The 22,363-nt window shown below is 49.3% G+C and overlaps 1 protein-coding gene across 6 annotated transcripts in view; it reads right to left on the bottom strand.

Annotated features, from left to right (window-relative positions):
• Positions 1 to 22,363, bottom strand: part of BCORL1 (BCL6 corepressor like 1) — a 143,706-nt gene that overhangs the window by 70,692 nt on the left and 50,651 nt on the right. The window contains exon 1 of one of the 6 annotated variants that reach the window (XM_040442221.1): positions 11,841 to 11,937. The exons of 3 other annotated variants lie outside the window; for them this stretch is intronic. The gene's annotated coding sequence lies outside the window, so the exon portion shown is untranslated. Of the gene's footprint in view, positions 1 to 781; positions 859 to 934; positions 1,087 to 11,840; positions 11,938 to 22,363 lie in introns of those variants that run through there. 2 more of the 6 variants (XM_040442220.1, XM_040442222.1) reach the window with 2 other exon arrangements.

The following is a 22,363-nucleotide window of genomic DNA, read 5'->3' as shown; positions in this document are numbered from 1 at the left end:
AATCACAAACGAGGAGAAGCGAGAACGGTAATTGGCCTAAATGGGAAGTTCTCAGCTGAACGCCGATGGGGGGGGCGACGTGTAAACAATAGTGTTTTGGGGTTGGGGGGTCAGTTTTCCCCTTCACTACTCTGTGGGGATTGCGCAGGGAGCTGCTGCTTAACGCCCTACAAAGGGTAAAGAACGGAACAATGAAAACACAATCGTTCTTATCGGGCGCAACCGTAAAGCGTCCAATTAAACCTCCGTGATGATTAGGAGAGCGTTTTCCCATTAGTGACTCCCTGTTAGCGGCGCCTGGCTCCATCTGATGTCCCATCTCTTCGGGGTGACATCAGGTGCATACCTGACACATTCTATACACCAGCTGCGCCCATATTGCTGTCTACTGGAGGACGTCTGGGGGATATCGTGCACTTATCGTGCCGATGGTGCTGAATATCGCGACAGCAGCCGATCCTGGGGACGGAGGCTCTCCGCCGAGTCATGGAAAGGCAGAAATAGAGATGGCGGAGTGACACCAACTCCTGCCAAGTGCCCGCAACAACCGAGAGGTGACCTCGCAACACCCTGCGGGCGTCCGGCTCCGCGCAGGTAAACACGGAGTTGCGGGATGATGCGCTGCCGGGACCCCCTCGGCTGCCGCACGCCCGACTGTTACCATAGTGACCCGTCCCCCGAGCGCCGCGGACATCGCAACACCCGAGGGTGACCCGATGTGTGCGCCGGGTGTTATGGAGAGGTGAGCGGGCGGCAGAGGCATCAGTGCAGCTGCTCTCACCAGTCCACGAGCTATTCCCACGTACGGACTGTTCCTGGAATGGGGTGAGCGGGGGCCGAGCTGCAGCTCGATGGGGGGTTTAAATGTCCGGAGCGTCGGGGACACCCGGGAGGAGGAGGAGGAGAGGGGGGGAGAGGTCGCTGGTAGACGCACCTGTTCCGTGACTCCACAATCCAGGATCCGGGGGCGGCGGGTGAGCCGGGTGTCCTCGGCGGGTTCTGCGCCCGGACGAAAACAAGAAGAAGAAGAAGAAGGTTTCGGCGGAGACACTGGCAGCAGCGAGCGAAAGCCGAGAGCCAGGCCGCGCAGGGCGTGACGGGAAGTGTAGTCCGGGCACCGCGCCGCCCACCACTGCCGCCAATGGGGGCTAGACCGGTCGAGAACTACCAGTCCCAGCGTGCACCGCGGGCGGCCGGGGGAGAGAGAGAGGAGAGAAAAAAACCGAGCGCAGCGCACACATCCATCCCAGAGACACAGGGAGGAGGACAGCAGTGTGTGACACAACTATACACAACTGTACACGGGAGGACAGGAGTGTGTGACACAACTATACACAACTGTACACAGGAGGACAGCAGTGTGTGACACAACTATACACAACTGTACACAGGAGGACAGCAGTGTGTGACACAACTATACACAACTGTACACGGGAGGACAGCAGTGTGTGACACAACTATACACAACTGTACACAGGAGGACAGCAGTGTGTGACACAACTATACACAACTGTACACAGGAGGACAGCAGTGTGTGACACAACTATACACAACTGTACACAGGAGGACAGCAGTGTGTGACACAACTATACACAACTGTACACAGGAGGACAGCAGTGCGTGACACAACTGTACACAACTGTACACGGGAGGACAGCAGTGCGTGACACAACTGTACACGGGAGGACAGCAGTGCGTGACACAACTATACACAACTGTACACGGGAGGACAGCAGTGCGTGACACAACTATACACAACTGTACACGGGAGGACAGCAGTGCGTGACACAACTGTACACAACTGTACACGGGAGGACAGCAGTGCGTGACACAACTGTACACAACTGTACACGGGAGGACAGCAGTGTGTGACACAACTGTACACAACTGTACACGGGAGGACAGCAGTGTGTGACACAACTGTACACAACTGTACACGGGAGGACAGCAGTGTGTGACACAACTGTACACAACTGTACACGGGAGGACAGCAGTGTGTGACACAACTGTACACAACTGTACACGGGAGGACAGCAGTGTGTGACACAACTATACACAACTGTACACGGGAGGACAGCAGTGTGTGACACAACTATACACAACTGTACACGGGAGGACAGCAGTGTGTGACACAACTATACACAACTGTACACGGGAGGACAGCAGTGTGTGACACAACTATACACAACTGTACACGGGAGGACAGCAGTGTGTGACACAACTATACACAACTGTACACGGGAGGACAGCAGTGTGTGACACAACTATACACAACTGTACACGGGAGGACAGCAGTGTGTGACACAACTATACACAACTGTACACGGGAGGACAGCAGTGTGACACAACTATACACAACTGTACACGGGAGGACAGCAGTGTGTGACACAACTATACACAACTGTACACGGGAGGACAGCAGTGTGTGACACAACTATACACAACTGTACACGGGAGGACAGCAGTGTGTGACACAACTATACACAACTGTACACGGGAGGACAGCAGTGTGTGACACAACTATACACAACTGTACACGGGAGGACAGCAGTGTGTGACACAACTATACACAACTGTACACGGGAGGACAGCAGTGTGTGACACAACTATACACAACTGTACACGGGAGGACAGCAGTGTGTGACACAACTATACACAACTGTACACGGGAAGACAGCAGTGTGTGACACAACTATACACAACTGTACACGGGAAGACAGCAGTGTGTGACACAACTATACACAACTGTACACGGGAGGACAGCAGTGTGTGACACAACTATACACAACTGTACACGGGAGGACAGCAGTGTGTGACACAACTATACACAACTGTACACGGGAGGACAGCAGTGTGTGACACAACTATACACAACTGTACACGGGAGGACAGCAGTGTGTGACACAACTGTACACAGGAGGACAGCAGTGTGTGACACAACTATACACAACTGTACACAGGACAGCAGTGTGTGACACAACTATACACAACTGTACACAGGAGGACAGCAGTGTGACACAACTATACACAACTGTACACGGGAGGACAGCAGTGTGTGACACAACTGTACACAGGAGGACAGCAGTGTGTGACACAACTATACACAACTGTACACAGGAGGACAGCAGTGTGACACAACTATACACAACTGTACACGGGAGGACAGCAGTGTGTGACACAACTGTACACAGGAGGACAGCAGTGTGTGACACAACTATACACAACTGTACACAGGACAGCAGTGTGTGACACAACTATACACAACTGTACACAGGAGGACAGCAGTGTGACACAACTATACACAACTGTACACGGGAGGACAGCAGTGTGTGACACAACTGTACACAGGAGGACAGCAGTGTGTGACACAACTATACACAACTGTACACAGGAGGACAGCAGTGTGTGACACAACTGTACACGGGAGGACAGCAGTGTGTGCCACAACTATACACAACTGTACACGGGAGGACAGCAGTGTGTGACAACTATACACAACTGTACACAGGAGGACAGCAGTGTGTGACACATCTATACACAACTGTACACAGGAGGACAGCAGTGTGACACAACTATACACAACTGTACACGGGAGGACAGCAGTGTGTGACACAACTATACACAACTGTACACGGGAGGACAGCAGTGTGTGACACAACTATACACAACTGTACACGGGAGGACAGCAGTGTGTGACAACTATACACGGGAGGACAGCAGTGTGTGACACAACTATACACAACTGTACACAGGAGGACAGCAGTGTGTGACACAACTATACACGTGAGGACATCAGTGTGTGACAACTATACACAACTGTACACGGGAGGACAGCAGTGTGTGACACAACTATACACAACTGTACACAGGAGGACAGCAGTGTGTGACACAACTGTACACGGGAAGACAGCAGTGTGTGACACAACTGTACACAGGAGGACAGCAGTGTGTGACACAACTATACACAACTGTACACGGGAGGACAGCAGTGTGTGACACAACTATACTCAACTGTACACAGGAGGACAGCAGTGTGTGACACAACTATACACAACTGTACATGGGAGGACAGCAGTGTGTGACACAACTATACACAACTGTACACAGGAGGACAGCAGTGTGTGACAACTATACACAACTGTACACAGGAGGACAGCAGTGTGTGACACAACTATACACTGGGGGAAAGCCATGTGTGACACAACTATACACAACTGTACACAGGAGGACAGCAGTGTGTGACACAACTATACACAACTGTACACGGGAGGACAGCCATGTGTGACACAACTATACACAGGAGGATAGCAGTGTGTGACACAACTATACATGGGAGGACAGCTGTGTGTGACACAACTATACACAACTGTACACGGGAGGACAGCAGTGTGTGACACAACTATATACAACTGTACACAGGACAGCAGTGTGTGACACAACTATACACAACTGTACACAGGAGGACAGCAGTGTATGACAACTATACACAACTGTACACAGGAGGACAGCAGTGTGTGACACAACTATACACAACTGTACACAGGAGGACAGCAGTGTGTGACACAACTATACACAACTGTACACAGGACAGCAGTGTGTGACACAACTATACACAACTGTACACGGGAGGACAGCAGTGTGTGACACAACTATACTCAACTGTACACAGGAGGACAGCAGTGTGTGACACAACTATACACAACTGTACATGGGAGGACAGCAGTGTGTGACACAACTATACACAACTGTACACAGGAGGACAGCAGTGTATGACAACTATACACAACTGTACACAGGAGGACAGCAGTGTGTGACACAACTATACACAACTGTACACAGGAGGACAGCAGTGTGTGACACAACTATACACAACTGTACACGGGAGGACAGCAGTGTGTGACAACTATACACGGGAGGACAGCAGTGTGTGACACAACTATACACAACTGTACACAGGACAGCAGTGTGTGACACAACTATACACAACTGTACACGGGAGGACAGCAGTGTGTGACACAACTATACACGTGAGGACATCAGTGTGTGACACAACTATACACAACTGTACACAGGAGGACAGCAGTGTGACACAACTATACACAACTGTACACGGGAGGACAGCAGTGTGTAACACAACTATACACGGGAAGACAGCAGTGTGTGACACAACTATACACAACTGTACACGGGAGGACAGCAGTGTGTGACACAACTATACACAACTGTACACAGGAGGACAGCAGTGTGTGACACAACTGTACACAACTACACGGGAGGACAGCAGTGTGTGACACAACTGTACACGGGAGGACAGCAGTGTGTGACACAACTATACACAACTGTACACGGGAGGACAGCAGTGTGTGACAACTATACACAACTGTACACAGGAGGACAGCAGTGTGTGACACAACTATACACAACTGTACACGGGAGGACAGCAGTGTGTGACACAACTATACACAACTGTACACAGGAGGACAGCAGTGTGTGACACAACTATACACAACTGTACACGGGAGGACAGCAGTGTGTGACACAACTATACACAACTTTACACAGGAGGACAGCAGTGTGACACAACTATACACAACTGTACACGGGAGGACAGCAGTGTGTGACACAACTGTACACAGGAGGACAGCAGTGTGTGACACAACTATACACAACTGTACACAGGAGGACAGCAGTGTGTGACACAACTGTACACGGGAGGACAGCAGTGTGTGCCACAACTATACACAACTGTACACGGGAGGACAGCAGTGTGTGACAACTATACACAACTGTACACAGGAGGACAGCAGTGTGTGACACATCTATACACAACTGTACACAGGAGGACAGCAGTGTGACACGACTATACACAACTGTACACGGGAGGACAGCAGTGTGTGACACAACTATACACAACTGTACACGGGAGGACAGCAGTGTGTGACACAACTATACACAACTGTACACGGGAGGACAGCAGTGTGTGACAACTATACACGGGAGGACAGCAGTGTGTGACACAACTATACACAACTGTACACGGGAGGACAGCAGTGTGTGACACAACTATACACAACTGTACACAGGAGGACAGCAATGTGTGACACAACTGTACACGGGAAGACAGCAGTGTGTGACACAACTGTACACAGGAGGACAGCAGTGTGTGACACAACTATACACAACTGTACACGGGAGGACAGCAGTGTGTGACACAACTATACTCAACTGTACACAGGAGGACAGCAGTGTGTGACACAACTATACACAACTGTACATGGGAGGACAGCAGTGTGTGACACAACTATACACAACTGTACACAGGAGGACAGCAGTGTGTGACAACTATACACAACTGTACACAGGAGGACAGCAGTGTGTGACACAACTATACACTGGGGGAAAGCCATGTGTGACACAACTATACACAACTGTACACAGGAGGACAGCAGTGTGTGACACAACTATACACAACTGTACACGGGAGGACAGCCATGTGTGACACAACTATACACAACTGTACACAGGAGGATAGCAGTGTGTGACACAACTATACATGGGAGGACAGCTGTGTGTGACACAACTATACACAACTGTACACGGGAGGACAGCAGTGTGTGACACAACTATATACAACTGTACACAGGACAGCAGTGTGTGACACAACTATACACAACTGTACACAGGAGGACAGCAGTGTATGACAACTATACACAACTGTACACAGGAGGACAGCAGTGTGTGACACAACTATACACAACTGTACACAGGAGGACAGCAGTGTGTGACACAACTATACACAACTGTACACGGGAGGACAGCAGTGTGTGACAACTATACACGGGAGGACAGCAGTGTGTGACACAACTATACACAACTGTACACAGGACAGCAGTGTGTGACACAACTATACACAACTGTACACGGGAGGACAGCAGTGTGTGACACAACTATACACGTGAGGACATCAGTGTGTGACACAACTATACACAACTGTACACAGGAGGACAGCAGTGTGTGACACAACTATACACAACTGTACACGGGAAGACAGCAGTGTGTGACACAACTATACACAACTGTACACGGGAGGACAGCAGTGTGTGACACAACTATACACAACTGTACACAGGAGGACAGCAGTGTGTGACACAACTGTACACGGGAGGACAGCAGTGTGTGGCACAACTATACACAACTGTACACGGGAGGACAGCAGTGTGTAACACAACTATACACGGGAGGACATCAGTGTGTGACACAACTATACACAACTGTACACAGGAGGACAGCAGTGTGTGACACAACTATACACAACTGTACACGGAAAGACAGCAGTGTGTGACACAACTGTACACAGGAGGACAGCAGTGTGTGACACAACTATACACAACTGTACACAGGAGGACAGCAGTGTGTGACACAACTATACACAACTGTACACAGGAGGACAGCAGTGTGTGACACAATAATACACAACTGTACACGGAAAGACAGCAGTGTGTGACACAACTGTACACAGGAGGACAGCAGTGTGTGACACAACTATACACAACTGTACATGGGAGGACAGCAGTGTGTGACAACTATACACAACTGTACACAGGAGGACAGCAGTGTGTGACACAACTATACACGGGAGGACAGCCATGTGTGACACAACTATACACAACTGTACACAGGAGGACAGCAGTGTGTGACACAACTATACACAACTGTACACGGGAGGACAGCAGTGTGTGACACAACTATACACAACTGTAAACAGGAGGATAGCAGTGTGTGACACAACTATACATGGGAGGACAGCCGTGTGTGACACAACTATACACAACACTCATGTGGCCCATTACCACAAGTAATAGACTACACAGTATCAGGCTTGCCACAATACATTTACAGTGAGGTAAAATATTTGTAAGGCCCCATGCACACGACCATGTCCATTTTGCGAACTGCATACTGCGGATCACTGGCCATGTGCATGCCACATGATGCCAGTGCGGACCCACTGACTTCCATAGGTCTACGATCTTAATGTTGCAGACAAATATAGGACATGCATGTCCTATGTTTTGCGGCATGACTGCAAGGACAAGAAACAGGTCCATGCGGCCGAGCCACAAAAAGATAGGACGTCCTATCTTTGACCACAACATGCACGTTGCAGACCCATTGAAGGCAGCCAAGTCTGCAAAACGGACACGGTCGTATGTATGGGGCCTTATACTGAGGTAAGTGTCAGCATGCATTAGGGGGGGACTGGCGGGTCCTCGTTTCCCTGGCGGAGGATGCACCTAATTTGTGACGAGGGGTATCCTCCTGCTGTGTGCGCCTCAGTGGAGTCATTTTTTGGCTACTCTTACGTCTAAAACTGGTGTCAATGTAAGTACATATGTCGTGGCCAATGGAGCAGACCCTACCTGAGGGGTCATGCAGAGCCATATAATTTTTTGTACAAAGCTGTTGTCTGTGGTAACTGATTGCGGTGGCTCAGTGGTCAGCAGTTTTGCAACACTCTAAAAATATACAAACTTCAAAAATATACAAACAAGTAAATTGGTTTCCTATGCAATTGACCCTAGTGCTGGGATGAACGCCTATGTGGCAGTGGCGAGGGTGGTATAGAAATGCCCCATGCACCTAAATTTAGACCCACAGGCGTTCAAAAAGTCACAAAATGAGGGCATGCAACTTTTTTAGCCCAGTTTCCGGTGTAGGGGGTCATGATAAAAGAGCCCCCCACCCCCATTGAGTTCTGCTGTAAAACCCGCAATACACTGAGGTAAGATCTACGTCACTGAGTACTGCGGTAAAACTCACCTTACACCGAGGTAAAATCTGCAATAAACTGAAGTATGACTTACCCCAAATTGGCCCAAGTTTACAAATGTGAGCGTATCTAGACTGTGTTGTAAATGGCGTGTCCAGTTTTAGAAAATAGCACTGAGCCCGGCTCATCAAGCGTTATGGCTTAGAAGGCAAAGGGCATGGCCTAAGTGCAACCATTTGCACCGAATTTGTGCCACAAGTATGCAGGAAAATCCTGTCGCAAATGTTGGTATAAAGTTAGACAAAAGCGTCTATCCATTATCAACCATATGATAAATTTGGTTAATGTCTAGATGCAATGCTCCACTGAGTTCTGAGGTAAAACAATGCAGTAAGACCTACCACATTTAATGTGCCCAGTACACCAGAATCTGGCCTAAAACCTACAGTTTGTCACTTTTTAAATGCCATTGCGCCTAAATGTAGGCACAAGCGTTTCTACACCACAGCGGGCCTGGCATATTTATCTTCTTTTATGTCTGTTTTCCAGCGTAAAAGAAAACTTAAATTTATTCCAGCTCTGAGCTGGCGTACATTTCAGTTCAGAGGATGCGCCTAACTTATCACAAGGCGTGTGCCTCTTCATAAATGAGGAGCATCCTCCTGTAGCACAGGGAATAGAACAGACTGGTCTACGATAAAAAGTGAGTTCTGAAGTAAAACTCACATATACTGAGGTAAGATGTACCGCATACTGAGTTCTGAGGTAAAACCTGCAATATACTGAGGTAAGATGTAGCACATACTGAGTTCTGAGGTAAAACTCACATATACTGAGGTAAGATCTACCGCATACTGAGTTCTGAGGTAAAACGTGCAATATACTGAGGTAAGATGTAGCACATACTGAGTTCTGAGGTAAAACGTGCAATATACTGAGGTAAGATCTACCGCATACTGAGTTCTGAGGTAAAACGTGCAATATACTGAGGTAAGATCAATCACATATTGAGTTCGGAGCTAAATATCGCAATATACTGAGGTAAGATCTACCGCATATTGAGTTCTGAGGTAAAACGTGCAATATACTGAGGTAAGATCAATCACATATTGAGTTCGGAGCTAAATATCGCAATATACTGAGGTAAGATCTACCGCATAGGCCGAGTTCACATCAGCGTTCAGCCTTTCCGTTCTCCTGCTCCGTTATAGGAGCAGGAGAACGGAAAGGACGGATTTGGCTCATAACTGAGCCGAACGGAGCCTACGGACCTCATAGACCCCCATAGACTATAATGGGGTCCGTTAGGTTTCCGCTCAGAAGATGATTTTGGAGCGGAGACAAAAGTCCTGCATGCACAACTTTTGTCTCCGCTCCAAAATAATCTTCTGAGCGGAAACCTAACGGACCCCATTATAGTCTATGGGGGTCTATGAGGTCCGTAGGCTCCGTTCGGCTCAGTTATGAGCCAAATCCGTCCTTTCCGTTCTCCTGCTCCTATAACGGAGGTAAAACCTGCAATATACTGAGGTAAGATCTACCGCATATTGAGTTCTGAGGTAAAACCCGCAATATACTGAGGTAAGATCTACCGCATATTGAGCTCTGAGGTAAAACCTGCAATATACTGAGGTAAGATCTACCGCATATTGAGTTCTGAGGTAAAACCCGCAATATACTGAGGTAAGATCTACCGCATATTGAGCTCTGAGGTAAAACCTGCAATATACTGAGGTAAGATCTACCGCATATTGAGTTCTGAGGTAAAACCCGCAATATACTGAGGTAAGATCTACCGCATATTGAGCTCTGAGGTAAAACCTGCAATATACTGAGGTAAGATCTACCGCATATTGAGTTCTGAGGTAAAACCCGCAATATACTGAGGTAAGATCTACCGCATATTGAGCTCTGAGGTAAAACCTGCAATATACTGAGGTAAGATCTACCGCATATTGAGTTCTGAGGTAAAACCCGCAATATACTGAGGTAAGATCTACCGCATATTGAGTTCTGAGGTAAAACCCGCAATATACTGAGGTAAGATCTACCGCATATTGAGTTCTGAGGTAAAACCTGCAGAATACTGAGGTAAGATCTACCGCATATTGAGTTCTGAGGTAAAACCCGCAATATACTGAGGTAAGATCTACCGCATATTGAGTTCTGAGGTAAAACCTGCAATATACTGAGGTAAGATCTACCGCATATTGAGTTCTGAGGTAAAACCCGCAATATACTGAGGTAAGATCTACCGCATATTGAGTTCTGAGGTAAAACCCGCAATATACTGAGGTAAGATCTACCGCATATTGAGTTCTGAGGTAAAACCTGCAATATACTGAGGTAAGATCTACCGCATATTGAGTTCTGAGGTAAAACCCGCAATATACTGAGGTAAGATCTACCGCATATTGAGCTCTGAGGTAAAACCTGCAATATACTGAGGTAAGATCTACCGCATATTGAGTTCTGAGGTAAAACCCGCAATATACTGAGGTAAGATCTACCGCATATTGAGCTCTGAGGTAAAACCTGCAATATACTGAGGTAAGATCTACCGCATATTGAGTTCTGAGGTAAAACCCGCAATATACTGAGGTAAGATCTACCGCATATTGAGTTCTGAGGGAAAACCCGCAATATACTGAGGTAAGATCTAGCACAGTTGGAGTTCTGAGGTAAAACCCGCATTGCATACCGCCAGCGCACTGAGATTCGAGGTAGAAAACCCGTGGGGTCTGCTCACACTTTACGGTTGTGCTGCGGTTACTGTTTCATCAGGAATTTCTTTGGTTTTACAGCAAACACAGGTGACACAAACGGTTTTTATGTTCTTCCCCCGTACTTGTCACAAAACCGCAGCAAATGTGAATGTGCACTATGGACAACCTGCTCCCCTTCCGATGTGCACACCCTGACATGTACAACCTGAACACACAGCCGCCCAGGTGTACAGCCCTGATGTCTAGGCACACTGGAGGCCATCCTCCCTCTGCCATGTTACCCGTGGCTGGGAGAACTTTCGACGCCTCCATATTTGAAGGAGGAGGGGGGGGGGTGTTATTACCGATGCGGTGACGGCGACCTCCCCTCAGAACATGGCTGCACTTCAGGAGATGTCGCGTCCCTCCTCGCACTAGTACTGTCCGCCGGGGGAGAGCGCATTTTCGGCGGGTGTTAAGTTTCCTCTCATTAGGCGCGCTGTGTTGTCCACCGACATCGGGCAGTTTCTGTCTCCTTCCTGTCACTCGCCTCAGACACCGTGAGACTGCACGGGGCCCCTCACTACTCCTCCTTCGGGCCCCTCAGCCCCGGCTGCTCCAAGTTTTTTTTTTTTATTTCTCACTGTACAATCACCAGTCATTACAAGGAGACCGCTCAGGACTCCATGACAGCAGCCCCGCAAACCCCGCACTGCACGGGGGAGGGCGAGGACATATGCCTGGGGTCCCTGCACGGAGGAGGGTGTGAGGACATATGCCCGGGGTCCCTGCACGGAGGAGGGTGTGAGGACTTATGCCCGGGGTCCCTGCACTGGAGAGGAGGGTGTGAGGACTTATGCCCGGGGTCCCCGCACTGCACAGAAGAGGGTGTAAGGACTTATGCCCGGGGTCCCCGCACTGCACAGAAGAGGGTGTAAGGACTTATGCCCGGGGTCCCTGCACTGCACAGAGGAGGGTGTGAGGACTTATGCCCGGGGTCCCTGCACTGCACAGAGGAGGGTGTGAGGACTTATGCCCGGGGTCCCCGCACTGCACAGAGGAGGGTGTGAGGACTTATGCCCAGGGCTCTCGCACTGCACAGAGGAGGGTGTGAGGACTTATGCCCGGGGTCCCTGCACTGGAGAGGAGGGTGTGAGGACTTATGCCCGGGGTCCCCGCACTGCACAGAAGAGGGTGTAAGGACTTATGCCCGGGGTCCCTGCACTGCAGAGGAGGGTGTGAGGACTTATGCCAGGGGTCCCCACACTGCACAGAGGAGGGTGTGAGGACTTATGCTCGGGGTCCCCGCACGGAGGAGGAGGGTGTGAGGACTTATGCCAGGGGTCCCCACACTGCACAGAGGAGGGTGTCAGGACTTATGCTCGGGGTCCCCGCACGGAGGAGGAGGGTGTGAGGACTTATGCCAGGGGTCCCCACACTGCACAGAGGAGGGTGTGAGGACTTATGCTCGGGGTCCCCGCACGGAGGAGGAGGGTGTGAGCAATGCTGGAAAGTCGCGTGCACCCTTCCAGCATCGTTCTCACTTTGCATAAATATATAACCCCCTCTGCAGCTTTCCTGTGCAGAAGTGCTCACCCCCTTCCCCCCACTTCGTTTCTACAAGGTGCAAAGTGTATTTGTCGCAATACATTGGTGGCTGCAGCGCCCGCTTCTTCTCACTGCCAGCCGTAAGTCCCTGCACAGGAGGATTCCCGCACTGCAACCTCTTGCCCGATGTCACGGCATTGCGGGGCGTGTCCACCTCAGGCCCCGCCCCTCACTGCACGCTGTTCACCCCTCCAGCGCCTGAGTCTGCCCTCTCTGTGCAGGGCCTGGTGGTTCCTGAGGATGCAGCGAGCCTCACAGTCTGTGCAGGAGGAGTGCAACTAGGTAGCACCCTGCAACTAGGGATCACCCTGCAACTAGGGATCACCCTGCAACTAGGGATCACTCTGCAACTAGGTACCACGCTTCAACTAGGGATCACTCTGCAACTAGGGATCACCCTGCAATTAGGTACCATGCTGCAACTAGGGATCACTCTGCAACTAGGGATCACCCTGCAACAAGGGATCACCCTGCAACTAGGGATCACCCTGCAACTAGGGATCACTCTGCAACTAGGGATCACCCTGCAACTAGGTACCACGCTTCAACTAGGTACCACGCTTCAACTAGGGATCACTCTGCAACTAGGGATCACCCTGCAACTAGGGATCACGCTGCAACTAGGGATCACCCTGCAACTAGGGATCACCCTGCAATTAGGTACCATGCTGCAACTAGGGATCACTCTGCAACTAGGGATCACCCTGCAACAAGGGATCACCCTGCAACTAGGGATCACGCTTCAACTAGGTACCACGCTTCAACTAGGTACCACGCTTCAACTAGGGAGCACCCTGCAACTAGGGATCACCCTGCAACTAGGGATCACTCTGCAACTAGGGATCACCCTGCAACTAGGGATCACCCTGCAACTAGGGATCACCCTGCAACTAGGTACCATGCTGCAACTAGGGATCACCCTGCAACTAGGGATCACCCTGCAACTAGGGAGCACCCTGGAACTAGGGAGCACCCTGGAACTAGGGATCACGCTGAAACTAGGTACCACGCTGCAACTAGGGATCACTCTGCAACTAGGGATCACCCTGCAATTAGGTACCATGCTGCAACTAGGGATCACTCTGCAACTAGGGATCACCCTGCAACTAGGGATCACCCTGCAACAAGGTACCACGCTTCAACTAGGTACCACGCTTCAACTAGGTACCACGCTTCAACTAGGGATCACGCTGCAACTAGAGATCACCCTGCAGCTAGGGATCACTCTGCAACTAGGGATCACCCTGCAACTAGGGATCACCCTGCAACTAGGGATCACCCTGCAACTAGGTACCATGCTGCAACTAGGGATCACCCTGCAACTAGGGAGCACCCTGGAACTAGGGAGCACGCTGAAACTAGGTACCACGCTTCAACTAGGGATCACGCTGCAACTAGGGAGCACTGGGCAGCCAAGTAATGTTATCAGGTGATCTGAAATAATAAAGATCATCCCTGAATTCACCCTATATGTGTGCACGCTGGGCTCGGCTGCGCATGCATGTGTTCTCAGTGGGGAGTAGGAACTTGATCCTCCTCTCTCCTGACATGGGACCTCAGGAGCCCTTTTTTGCGGTGCAGAGGCACAGACAGAAACACCACGGCTGTTTGCGGGCTGCAATACGGCCAGGCAACGGCCGCATGCTTGAGGCCTAAGGCTTCTTTCACACGAGCAGGTTTTCTCTCCGGATGCAATGCGTGTTTTGAACGCATAGCATCCGGACTGAATCCTGACCCATGCATTCCAGTGGCTGTGTGCACATCAGCGTCGTTTCTTACAGATCATCTCTGCGCTCAGGAAAAATTTCAGCATCTTCTAAATTGTGCATTTTTCAGTGAAGACACTGATGCTGCTGGGAGATGTTGAGCGTTATTCTTCAGTTTTTCTTAACATGCCTGAAAAATGCATCTAAAACTGATTGTATCCGTACAAAAAAAAAAATTAAACACAACGCAAAAGAGAGAAACAACTGATTAAGGGTCCATTCACACGTCCGCAAATGGGTCCGCATCCGTTCCGCAATTTTGCGGAACGGGTGCGGACCCATTCATTTTCTATGGGGACGGAATGGATGCGGACAGCTCACAGTGTGCTGTCCGCATTTGCAGAGCACAGCCCCGATCTTCGGGTCCGCAGCTCCGCAAAAGATAGAACATGTCCTATTCTTGTCCGCAGCTTGCGGACAAGAATAGCCATTTCTATAGGGGTGCCGGGCGGGTGTGTTGCGGATCCGCAATTTGCGGGTCCGCAACACACCACGGACGTGTGAATGGAGCCTAAGGCCTCTTTCACACTACCATATGGCTATTTCAGTGTTTTGCGGTCCGTTTTTTACGGATCCGTTGTTCCGTTTTTTGTTTCGGTTCTGTTTTTCCGTTCCGTTTTTCCGTACGGAAGACATACGGATGCATTCCGTTTTTTTTGCAGACCCATTGACTTTCATGGAGCCACGGAACGTGATTTGCGGCCAAATATAGGACATGTTCTATCTTTGCACGGAACGGAGATACGGAAACGGAATGCATACGGAGTACAACGGAAAAAAAACACGGTAGTGTGAAAGAGGCCTAAACATGTGTGGAAAACCACCAGTGAACAGACCCCGACTCGTTCTTATCACTCATGTGAAATTAGCATCGGGCTCTGTTCACACTGGTGGCATAGCTTCCATTTTTAAAATGATCTATGAAGGATACAATCATTTACTTTGGTAATAAATTTCAACCAATCACAGTGCAGCTTGCATTTTCCAGAACAGATTAAGGCCTCCTGCACACAAAGGTTTTTTTTCTCCCGTTTACGGGCTGTTTTTTGCGTTCCGCATACGAACTATTAATTTCAAAGGTTCCGCAAAAAAAACGGAATGTACTCCATGTGCATTCCATTTCCGTTCCGTTGAAAGATAGAACATGTCCTATTATTGCTCGCAAATCATGTTCCGTGGCTCTATTCAAGTCAATGGGTCCGTATCCGTTCCGTTTTTGCGGAACCATCTATTGAAAATTTTATGCCCGGCCCAATTTTTTCAATGTTATTACTGTATATGCCATACGGAAAAACGGAACGGAAACAAAAAACGGAACAACGGATCCGTGAAAAACGGACCGCAAAACACTGAAAAAGCCATACGGTTGTGTGCAGGAGGCCTAAAGGGGTTGAACCCGGACATACTCCCATTTTCACCCAGGCAGCCCCCCTGATTTAATGTTCCGATGTTACATTTTTTGGAGATCTGGTGACGTACCGGGCTCTCCATAGGGAAAGCTAGGCTAGGCGCCGGGTACTAATGGGCAGGTTTTAGCACTGCCCTACCCTGTAAAATGGCTAGAGCCCACCCATCAGGACCAGTGACATCACCAGGAACACTAGACTCTGCCTAGCAGTGTAATGGGCAGGCTTTAGCACTGCTCTACCCTGTAAAATGTCTAGAGCCCGCCCATCAGGACCGGTGACGTCACCGGGAACACTGGACTCCGCCTAGCAGTGTAATGGGCAGGCTTTAGCACTGCCCTACCCTGTAAAATGACTAGAGCCCGCCCATCAGGACCGGTGACGTCACCGGGAACACTAGACTCCGCCTAGCAGTGTAATGGGCAGGCTTTAGCCCGCCCATCAGGACCGGTGACGTCACCGGGAACACTAGACTCCGCCTAGCAGTGTGAAAAATATAAACAAACAGCCCTGCAGGATAAAGCGCAGTGCCAGGGAGAGCATCGGAGCATGTCAGGGGGGCTGGAGGGGTGAAGATGGGCTCTGTACTCGGACCACCCCTCTAAGAGATGAAAGCTGAGCTCCGACTGGTTACCACTAGAAGCTTTAGTCACTTTTGTTAAATGAGACTGAACATATTCAGGATAGTCGGATATTTGTTGGAATCGTCCTTTCCAGCACCGGTACGCCCATATAGGGTAGATTTTCTGTAGCAGAATTTAACCCCAACCAATCTGCTGCAGAATAAGCATGCGTTATTGCAGTTTGCTGCGGATTTCACCTTAAATCCGGGGTCGAAATCCGCAGCTTATAACATCCCAGCCACTTTACTGGTACTGGAATATGCTGGGAAATCTCCGCTTTCAAGTCTGCTGCGAGAAATCCACTGTGAATCCCTCTTTTCTAACATGCCCTAATGATGAAAATGTAATGATTGTTCTTTGCCGACCGTACCGGGTGAAAAGAAAAAAGACCCTGCAAAGCTTGGATTAATCACCAGTGACCACCTTATTCCCAGCAGCCCTACAATGTGAAGACCCTGCAAACAGCTACATGTATCTCAGCTCCCCGGACCCCAGTGAATGTGGCACAAAGAGAGGCAAGTAGAATTTTTTGCACTTAGCAGCATAAATGTGTGTTCGGGCAGTGAGGGGGGGAGGGGGGGGCTATGAACGACAACACATCCATCGGCGCTCTTTTTCCGTGGAACAGACCAAAGCAAACTGAATGCAGGAGGAACGATTGCCCCCCCCCCCCCCCCCCCATTCAGATCTGCTGATTACACAGGGAGATGTGCTGCCAATAATCGGGCATCTTTCATCCTGGCGAAGGATGCCCATCAGCCGACAAGCTACTTGATTATACGGACAATCTGACAGGTTCCCAGCCTGGATCTATGACTTGGTGCCATGCGTCCGGCTAGTACCATGGTACACTTCTGAGATGGGCAGCTCATAACTAGGTCTGTAAACCCTACAGATATTTCTACTTAAAGGGGTAGTCTGCTGAGGACAACCTCTGTACATATTCCTTATTAAGAGGGTTCTCTACTATTCTATTAGCCAAAAAACGGAGATCTATTACAAATGGGGTCTCCTGCTCTGGAGGACTCAGAGTGAACGCCACGTAATACCACAATTGTCCTGCAGTACGCCCTGGTAGTAACAGCCGATTTGCTGTAGGGGGGGTCGGCTGCTGGTTCCACAGATGATCACCCTTACATCCTCATTTAAGAAGAGGGGATGTCCAGACAGCACAACCCCTTTTATGGTATATCAAGGAAGTCTTCTAGAACTTCCCCTGGATAGGTCATCGATGGGTTTGACTCCTGGCCACCAAACTCAGACAAAGGGCTCATGCACAAGACCATTTGTATTTTGCGGTCTGCAAAACACGGATCCGCAAAAAATATGGACGACGTCCGTGTGCATTCCGTATTTTGCAGAACAGACTGCCTCTAATGTCCATTATGCAGACATTATGTCATTTTTTTGAGGAGCGGACATACGGAAATGGAATGCACACGGAGTAACTTCCTTTTCTTTTTTTGCAGGCCCATTGAAATGAATAGTTCCGCGCATGGTCCGCAAAAATAACAGAACGAACACGGAAAGAAAATACTTTCCAAACGCTGTGAGTCTTCATAGTATACCAAGCACAGCGCTGTATATTGTATAGTGGCTGTGCTTGGTATTGCAGCTCAATTCCATTTACTTGAATGTTACGGAGCTGCACAAAGGCCATGTGACTGATGAACGTGATGCCGTGGGCCTAGGAGGAGGCCACAGTTCTTGTCTGAGCACGGCAGCCCCTTCAAACAGTGGAAGCGTGGGGGGGGGGGTGCCAGTAGTCGGACCCCAACTGATCAGATATTGATGACCCATCCTGAGGATTGGCTTGATACTAGGGAGTACTGTGCACTTTCCACAGATTCTTCATTAAAGGTCCAGGATTTTCACAGTCTACTAAATGCAAGCAGAATCCATCACACGTAGCAAGTAATTTTAAATGCAGAATGTGCCTTCCTGCCAGCTCCTTCATTCTCATAGGACTCCGGGGCCTTCTGATACAGCTCCACTGGAAAACTAGAGCACCCCCAGCACTGCAAAAACTGTGTGATGTATCAGAAGAGACACTTTATAAGACATGTCTATCTGGTAATAAATCCTACTATTTCATATATGATCATTTGCTAAAAGGTTGAAAACATAATAGGGGGTCCAAAGACCGGCTTTTCACGACAGTCTCTGGCCCCCCCTCCCCGCTACTGGCATAGGCCTCAAAGTCATCATAAATTTGGCACACCTTCGGTAGTCCGTGCACCTGGAGTAAAAACTACTCCAGCCCCTGACACACGTTTCCAGGAGTAAAAGATAGTAAATGTCTTTGGCCCGATGTCCTGGCCCCCGCTACTACCCCCTTGGCAAAAACAGGATCTTGCCACTTGTTTACACCAAAAACTGGCGTAGTACAGTACTTGTCATAAAAGATGGACTGGACGCAGTGATTATAGTTCTGCAGCTTTCCAATATACTTTAATTCCTCACCACTTTCAAGGTTGCTGCTGGCTGTCAGTGAATGGAAAATTCTTGTTCACATCCAGATCCTGAAAACCGATACAGCTGGGGTGGCCCACTAAAATATGACACAGTGTAGATCAGGGATGGCCAACCTGCGGCCCTCCAGCTGTTGCAAAACTACAACTCCCATCATGCCCGGACAGTCTACAGCAGGCATGCTCAACCTGTGGCCCTCCAGCTGTTGTAAAACTACAACTCCCACAATGCCCTGCTGTAGGCTGATCGCTCTAGGCTGTTCGGGCATGCTGGGAGTTGTAGTTTTGCAACAGCTGGAGGGCCGCAGGTTAAGCATGCCTGGTCTACAGCTATCAGCAGGGCATGGTGCGAGTTGTAGTTTTACAACAGCTGGAGGGCCGCAGGTTGGCCATGCCTGGTATAGTCATAAATATATGGACACTAGGGCTTCACCAACATGGCTCCCGAGCCCCTGTTCCAGAAAAGTTTCAATAGAGTCATGTATGCGCACTACCGCAGAGGGGGGTAGGTGCATGCAGCGCTCTGCTAAATCCCATAGGCACTGAATGGAGTGGTAGTGTGCATGCATGACCAACACTTTCATTACACTTCCCTGGAACAGGGGCTGGGGATGCCCCTTGTGCTGATCGGTGGGAGTCCCAGCGATCATACATTTATTACCGATCCTGTGTGTAGGTGATACGTGTTTTTCATATGGCACCCAGCTTTCCTAAATAGTAACGCTACCATGTAATGCAGCACTATATTACTGTCCCATATTGCGATATAACTACTCACATTAGGATATGCTCTAATATAGTACACTTATTAGTCTCCCAGCTTTTCCAGAATCAGACATGTTGGAGAACACGGTGGACTGTTGGGGTACTTTAAGGAGGGACCCCTATGTTGATATCTTGTCTTCCCCAGATCACTGAACTACATGTCTGCCTAGTTATACATAGATTTACCCCTTTCCAATACCAGCACAATCTCCACCGAGGCGCCTGGGAATGCTGAGTGATCACCACTATGAGCGCAGCTCTTGCAGCTGGTTCCTGTGCACGATACGTTCCACATCATGTCATTTGTACGCACTACCTGCTTCCAGCCCAGACATTTCCCTGCATGCAGTAGGTTTTCAGGGCTGTCCTCTAACTGTCAACACAGCCCACTCTGACGGCAAGTTGTAAATACTACCCACAATTCACTCATGGCAGACTCGCAAGTGGGTGACACACACGGCCCCTGCGAGCACCACCCCATGTGCCTGGCCTTCCACATTGCAAGCAGCACCTGTCATGCTCGGAGCCTTACAACTACAATTAGCATCCAGCACGCACGCTGCCCCCTTATGCACAGCCCACCCTTCCCTTTACAAAGAGCGCCAACATGACGGATCCCGTAACTTCATGATCCGGCAGTCAAACACGACGCCTCTCACAGCAAGCAGCAGTAATACTGTAATGACAATGGTGCTAACGCTGAACGTAGTCAAAGAGCCCCCTCCCCCCAGTAAACAGTCCTTGAGTCGTCCTCTTCTGTCAAGTTGTTCTAATTCTACCAGCCGTAACATCTATTTCTGAGAAAGCTGGATGGCAACCATTATGGCCACCATTACGCTCCAGGGTAAAAGCCAATATGGCTTCTAATTACAGCTACCAGTAATGATCACACAGCTTTTCGGGACAAATATGCTTAGTAATGCATACCACCTCCCCAACTGCTCTACTACAAGACTGATTGCTGTTGCAGAAGTCTGGGGAAGCCATGTTGGTTGTCACCCAGCTTTCCCATGAACATCTAAGAAGAGGTTGAATACTTTAAAGGGAACCTGTCATCAACTTTATGGTGACCTCACTGAGGGCAGCATTAAAGGGAACCTGTCATCAACTTTATGGTGACCTCACTGAGGGCAGCATTAAAGGGAACCTGTCATCAACTTTATGGTGACCTCACTAAGGGCAGCATTAAAGGGAACCTGTCATCAACTTTATGGTGACCTCACTGAGGGCAGCATTAAAGGGAACCTGTCATCAACTTTATGCTGACCTCACTGAGGGCAGCATTAAGAATCAGCGACTTATTTACCAGTGGTTTTCGACTTCAGTAGGGAAAGGGGTGTCTAGTCTAGGTAACACAATACCAAATACCCTTTTAGGGAATTTCACATTAATGAGGGGGGAAGGGGACCCTCATCTTTTAGCCAGACCAGAGAGTGGCTAGAAAGAGCATCTCCCTCACTATATGGAGGACCTGGCATATCAGTACTTTATACAGACAGCCAATTGATATTAATAAACAGCATGCAATGCTTTGCTTCTCCTCTGGAGGCGCAGTAGGGAAACAATGCCAGGTTCGCCCACAAACTACATTTGCTCTATGGCGGTCCTTGTCTATTTTTTTATTAAAAAATTGTCGGAAGTGGACACACACTTTGAAGGGTTTCCCCTTCACAGGAAGTGATAGCTTATTGCTAGGATATTCAAAAACTGGTAAGGGTTACACTACTGGGACCCCCTATGATGCCAAAATTGGCCGTACACATCCGATTTATGGCGTCTGAACCCGCCTATTTCAGCGGACTGACTGACCATTTCCGAGGGCCTGCCATCTTAAGGCAGGTTTAGGCGGCCGATTGTCGGGAAGGAAGCGTTCCTTCTCAACAGTCGGCTGCTCTCTCTGTGGAGGAGACACGTTTACATGCAGCGATCTCCTTCACAGTATGAGGACGAGGGATTGCGATAACCCATACAGAATCATTGTTTCCGGCAGCAGATCGCTGTTTAGACTACACAATCTGCTGCCCATAATCGACGATTGGTGGGGCCTGCACAAACGACAGGATCACCCGACGAACGACCGTTTTGCTCATTCATCAGGTGATCGGCGGCACATTTCGATGGTCAGATTATCAGGAACGGTCATTCCCAATAATCTGGACAATTATTGGTTCATCTAAATCCACCTTTAGATGTAGGGGAAAATAAGGATGAAAGAGTTGGATTTCAACATGAAAGTGTCTGGCAGCGAC

Source organism: Bufo bufo, chromosome 8 (assembly GCF_905171765.1).
Source record: "Bufo bufo chromosome 8, aBufBuf1.1, whole genome shotgun sequence".
In the NCBI taxonomy this organism is placed as follows: domain Eukaryota; kingdom Metazoa; phylum Chordata; class Amphibia; order Anura; family Bufonidae; genus Bufo; species Bufo bufo.
This window is presented reverse-complemented; position numbering and strand designations above follow the sequence as displayed.